This window comes from Lithobates pipiens, unplaced genomic scaffold (assembly GCF_037356315.1).
Source record: "Lithobates pipiens isolate NorthernLeopardFrog02 unplaced genomic scaffold, aLitPip1_a1.2 Scaffold_11, whole genome shotgun sequence".
Taxonomy (NCBI): domain Eukaryota; kingdom Metazoa; phylum Chordata; class Amphibia; order Anura; family Ranidae; genus Lithobates; species Lithobates pipiens.
This window is the reverse complement of record NW_027507696.1, coordinates 3,610,860-3,616,859: the sequence shown is the minus strand read 5'-3', so window position 1 is coordinate 3,616,859 and position 6,000 is coordinate 3,610,860. Positions and strand designations below refer to the sequence as shown.

General features: G+C 49.1%; 1 protein-coding gene across 1 annotated transcript in view; it reads left to right on the top strand.

The window, feature by feature from the left end:
• Window positions 1-1,557: 1,557 nt before the first annotated feature.
• SARDH (sarcosine dehydrogenase) overlaps window positions 1,558-6,000 on the top strand; it is a 147,765-nt gene continuing 143,322 nt past the window's right edge. The window contains exon 1 of the mRNA XM_077468194.1: window positions 1,558-1,716. The gene's annotated coding sequence lies outside the window, so the exon portion shown is untranslated. The remainder of the gene's footprint in view (window positions 1,717-6,000) is intronic.

Below are 6,000 nucleotides of genomic sequence, written 5' to 3'. Positions count from 1 at the left end.
AATGGACCTTCCGCTCATCGGAATCCTCCCCCCCCTCCGGCGCCACAATTGGCACCTTTCAGGGGGGAGGGGGTTGCAGTTACCTGGATAATCCAGGTAAATGCACCCACTTCCGGGATAGCTCTCTGCGGAAAGGGGCGTAGATTACGCCCCTTTCCGCAAGTGCCCGCCCCTTTCCGCAAGTGCCCCGCTGCCTGCTGGGAAAACACACGGATTCCAGAGGCAGCGGGGACCGTCCTTATTGTGCAGCGCGGCTCGCGCATGCGCAGTAGGGAACCGGGAAATGAAGCCGAAAGGCTCCATTTCCTGATTCCCATACCCAAGATGGCGGCGGCAGCACCCGAGAAACGATCTACAGATCGGCTTCGGGTGCCGACATCGCGGGCGCGCTGGACAGGTAAGTGTCACTATTTTAAAAGTCAGCAGCTGCAGTATTTGTAGCTGCTGGCTTTTAAAAAAAAAAAAAAACGCGGAGTCCCGGCGGACTCCCGCTTTAAAGTGGAGGGCTACCCTGAAAAAAAAAAAAAAAGAGCATTGATATTATTTAAAAAAACAATTTTTTTTTACCTGGTCACAAATTGCTGTTGCTAGGCAGTCTTCCTAATCTGCCTTCTTCCTGCTCCTCTGTGATCTTCGGTCTTCTGGGTAATTGGGCGCGCTGTGTGTTCCCTAACACAGCGCGTCCCATTCACAAAGCGCCGCGCGACTCGCGCATGCGCAGTAGGAAACGGGCAGTCAAGCCGCAAGGCTCCACTGCCTGTTTCCCTTAGTACGAATGGCGGCGCCGGGACCCGAGAACCAAGGGACCGGTCAGCCTCGGCGGCCGACATCGCGGGCGCCCTGGAGAGGTAAGTCTCCTTATTAAAAGTCAGCAGCTACTTTTTTTTCTTTAGCTGCTGATTTAGGCTAGGTTCACACCATAGCGATGCAGGAACGCCGCGAATCCGTGGCGTTTTCCCGCATCGCATGCCTCCCGCCGGCAGTTCACACTGCCCTATGCGGACTGCTGGGAGTGTCAATGAAATCTTAATGACACCCTCAGATCAGTTCGCATATCACAGTGCGATCTGCAAACTCGGACAGGAATCGGATCGCATGGTGTGAACACCCATGCGATCCGATTCTGCTGCGGACCAAAAAAAGGGTCCTGTGTGAGTTTGGGGCGGGTGCGATGCGAATTCAGCCAGACTATCTGTATGGCTGAACTCGCATCGCACAGACAGATCAGATGTGATTTGCACTGCAGTGCGGTGCGAATCACATCCGGATCTCTCACCCGCAGCGGTGAGAACCCAGCCTTAAAAAAATTTTTTTTTACAGATGAAACACCACTTTAAGAAAATTGTATGGTGTATGGCCAGCTTATGTCTGCAGTCTCTTACGGTCCTTTCTAGCATTACACATACTGGATGTTATTGGTGAAGTTCAGGGCCAAAGCTGAGGCTCCCCCCCCATGTCTCATAAGTTTGACAACCATTGATCTGCACGGCGGCCTCTGACATGTTGTCAGCTTGTGCTCAAGGCTGGCTGTATACGTACAGGGCCACATCCTACTGGCTCTCACAAGAGGGCCGGGCCCAGGGGTGGGAGTATTCCATTTAACCCTATACTGGAAGGCATTGGGCTTAGTCGACGTAGACCAGTCGTAGTCACATTCAAACCCTTTCACGTCGGTTTAACAGATTCTGCTGTTTGGGGCTGTCGGCTTCTGAGACGGTATGTGAACCCCACACTAAGGACATGCACCGCTTAATCAAATCGCTAACGTGGTGGCTGCACAGGGCCGTGGGCTGCCTCGTGGAGACATCTGGTCTTACAAACATAGGGGGGGGGGGGGAAAGTTTTGTGACCCAGAGCTACACATGTAAGGAAATAATTTGTTATTTTCCTGACATGTTGCATAGCACGATGCTTCTTAAAGCTGAACTTCAGGCAGATATAAAAGTCGCAAACGATTGCAGTTTTTTTGTAATCATTAATACATCATTAAATGTATTTTTTCTTTTAAATGCGATTAGTATAATGCCGCGTACACGCGATCGGAATTCTCGTTGGGAAAAAGCTCTGATTGTTTTCCCGACGGAATTCCGCTCAAACTGCCTTGCCTACACACGGTCACACCAAATTCCGACCGCCAAGAACGCGGTGACGTACAACACGTACGATGGGACTAGAAAAAGGAAGTTCAATAGCCAGTAGCCAATAGCTTCCGTCTCGTAGTTGAATCTGAGCATGCGCGAGTTTGCGCGTCAGAATCGCATACACACGATCGGAATTTCCGATAGCATTTTCTCAGTTTTCCGGATAGAAAAACTTTCTATCAAATTTTTGCTGGCGGGAATTCGGCCCAGCTTAATTCCGATGGAGCGTACACACGGTCGCATTTTTCCGATGAAAAGCTCGGTCTTTTGTTGGACGAAATTTCCGATTGTGTGTATGCGGCACAAGTGCCTGAATTTGATCTGGAATCAGCTGCTTGCAGTCCTACTTAGTAAAACTGGGGTGTGTGAATAAGAAGCATTAAAGAGGAAGTAAATCCTAATGGGTTGACTTCCTCTTTCATTCCCTGCAATGGTAAAGCATAATGGACTACTATACATCGCATCGCATCACATAGTAGCCCATTATGTGTCACTTACCTGACACAGGAGCCAGCGAAGTCACCACTGTCCCCTGTAGTCCGGAGCGTCCATCTTCTTGGTGGGTCTCGCTGCTCCGGCGCTGTCATTCGTCGGAGCCGCGATAACGTCACTCCCGCGCATGCGCACGGGAGCCGCCACTCGCGGCATATCGCCGTTAACTGCGGCGTGCCGCTGTCTACGGCACATGCGCCGTAGACAGCGCTGCCCGTCTTTCGGCAAGTATCTCCTAAACCGTGTAGATTTAGGAGATATTTCTTGGACCTACAGGTAAGCCTTAATCTAGGCTTACCTGTAGGTCAAAGTGGTTTGTAAAGGTTTACAACCACTTTAAGGAAAGCCAATTCATATGCTGGCAAGAAGCATGCTGATAGGAAGAAAAAGCAGGGTGACAGAGTGATGAGCCCCTCAGTGCGCAGCTTCTCTTCTCACTGTCCAGTCACACATTGGAGGCAGTTCAGGATGACCTGACTCGAAGGAAGTGGGTTTATTGATGCTCGCTATCAGACTGGAGACATCTAGTGCTAGAAAAAAGTACTGCAGGGGAAATCTCTGTATTAAATCGGTAGTAAACCTGCCGACTATATATTTTTTTTCTACACCTGTAAGGGAAAAGGCATAATGAGCTAGTATAAACCGCATACTAGCTCATTATGAAATACTTACCTTAGAACGAGACGTCGGTATCTCACCTGGTCCACGCTGAGGGAGCTGACATTTTTCCCTCAGCGTGTCTTCCGGGTATCGCGGCTCCGGCGCTGTGAGTTGCCGGAGGCGCGATGTCATCACTCCTACGCATGCGTGCGGGAGACTTCTTTCCGCCAAGGTCCAGCGTCTGCCAGAGAATCCCCGGAGCGCATGCGCCGCTGAAGTCCGTGGCCCATTGCAAAGGGAATATCTCCAAAACCGTACAGGTACTTTGCACCCAAACTACGAGTTTGGGCGCATGCCAGCACAGGCTCATGGAAAGCAGAAGGGTGCCCAGTAAAAGGTCCACCAAAATCCTCAGCACCAAGCACATGATGCTCTTAATCCGGCCCTGCATATGTTATAAGTATATGTACCTGCACTGTATAGGTATACTAACTGTATGTAGAATGATGCACATTGATAAAATTATTAACATCAAGTAAATCACATTCACATGAATAGCAAAAAAAGTTGCAGGTGTCCTTAAAGCGGTAGTAAACCCGCACATTATTTTTTTTTTTAAACCTGCAAAGCAAAAGGCATAATGAGCTAGTATGCACCGCATACTAGCTCATTATGAAATACTTACCTTAGATCGAGGCCCCGACATCTGGCCCGATCCACGCCGAGGGAGCTGACATGCTCCCTCGGCGTTTCTTCCGGGTATCGTGGCTCTGGCGCTGTGAGTGGCCGGAGCCGCGATATCGTCACTCCCGCACATGCATGCGGGAGATTTCATTCCGGCCGCCGGCCACTGCTGGATTTTCAGGCCGAGAACCCCCTTGTGCGCATGCGCCGCTGCAGTCAGCGGCGCATACCGAGGGGGATATCTCCTAAACCGTACAGGTTTAGGAGATATTTTTTTTTTACCTACAGGTAAGCCTTATTATAGGCTTTCCTGTAGGTAAAAGTTTAAAAATCGAGTATACAACCACTTTAACCACTTGAGATCCGCGCTATAGCCAAATGACGGCTACAGCGCGGATCTCCTTTTCCGGGACGACGTCAATAGACGTAGTCCCGTGTACGAGCGGCCTGTGCGCCCCCTGAGGCGCGCTCTGTGATCGGCGAGTCCATGAGACTCGCCTGATCACCGATCCGTGCAAGGGGTCGATCCCGACCCCTTATCACGTGATCAGCTGTCAGCCAATGACAGCTGATCATGTGATATAACGGAGCCGGTAATCGGCTATTATTCCTCCTCGCGCTGACAGCGCGAGGAGAAAAAAAAAAAAGCCGATCACGGCCAGCCCTGCTAATGCCTACCTGCCCCCTGCCAGTGCCCACCTGCCCCCTGCAGTGCCACATGTACTAAAAGTAAGTGCCCCCCGTCAGTGCCACCCAGCAGTGCCCACAGTGCCACCCAGCAGTGCCACCCAGTAGTGCCCACAATCTGCCTCAAAGGTGCTGCACCCCAGTGCCACATATCCGTGCCCATCAGTGTCATCTACCAGTGCCCAGCAGTGCCACCTTTCAGAGCCACCTATCAGTGCCACCTATCAGTGCCCATCAGTCCCATCTATCAGTGGTACCTATCAGTGCCCATCCGTGCCACCCATCCGTGCCATCTTATCTGTGCCCATCTTTGCCCATCAGTGCCGCCTTATCTGTGCCCATCGGTGCCGCCTTATCTGTGCCTATTAGTGCTGCCTTAACTATGCCTATCAGTGCCCACCAGTGCAGCCTATCAGTGCCCACCAATGCAGCCTATCAGTGCCCACCAGTGCAGCCTATCAGTGCCCACCAATGCAGCCCATCAGTGCCCACCAGTGCAGCCTATCAGTGCCGCCTAATCAGCGCACTTCAATGAAGGAGAAAAATGACCCGTTTGCAAAATTTTATAACAAACTATTAAAACATGATTTTTTTTATTTATTTTTTTGCATCTTTTTTTGTTTGTTTAGCAAAAAATAAAACTCCGAGCTGTAATTAAATACCACCAAAAGAAAGCTCTATTTGTGGGAAAAAAATGATAAAAATTTCATTTGGGTGCAGTGTTGTATGACCGCGCAATTGTCATTCAAAGTGCATCAGCGCTGAAAGCTGAAAATTGGTCTGGGCATGAGGGGGGTTTAAGTGCCCAGTAAGCAAGTGGTTAAAGGGAATGTACATACATGCATCACTTCAAAGGATACTTAGTATTCAGCAGAATAAGGCTCATGACTATTGTCACCATGTGCTTGTGTGTGTGTGTGTGTGTTTACCCCTGGAGGGGGAGTGTGAGGGGAGGGGCCGGAGACAATCCAATCAGAGGACATCCAGTGAAATGTCTCACCTGGTTTTCTGGTTCGCTGGAGACACAAGCAGGCTGATATGCCTGGCTGCAGGAGAACTGCAAGCTTCAGCCTGTAAAGCAAAATGCCAGTTTTCTGGCACAGGTTTAAAACAAAAAGGCAGGCTAGATAGTGAGTTAACAATTTTTAAATATTTTTTATTATACATATAATATGTCTGTGCAGTCTTCTAAAATGCTTTGGAAAATATGTTCCAGGCTAACACTAATGCATTTCCTAAGTGTAGATGATTTGTAACAGAGAATTAAATATTTATAACCTTTATGGAAAAAAAAATGCAAATTTGGGCACTTTTTTTTTTTTTATATTTTTTTTTTTTTTTTTTAATATAAAGCCCAAATTATCTGAACTTTATAGCAGTATCTGAACATTTGCCA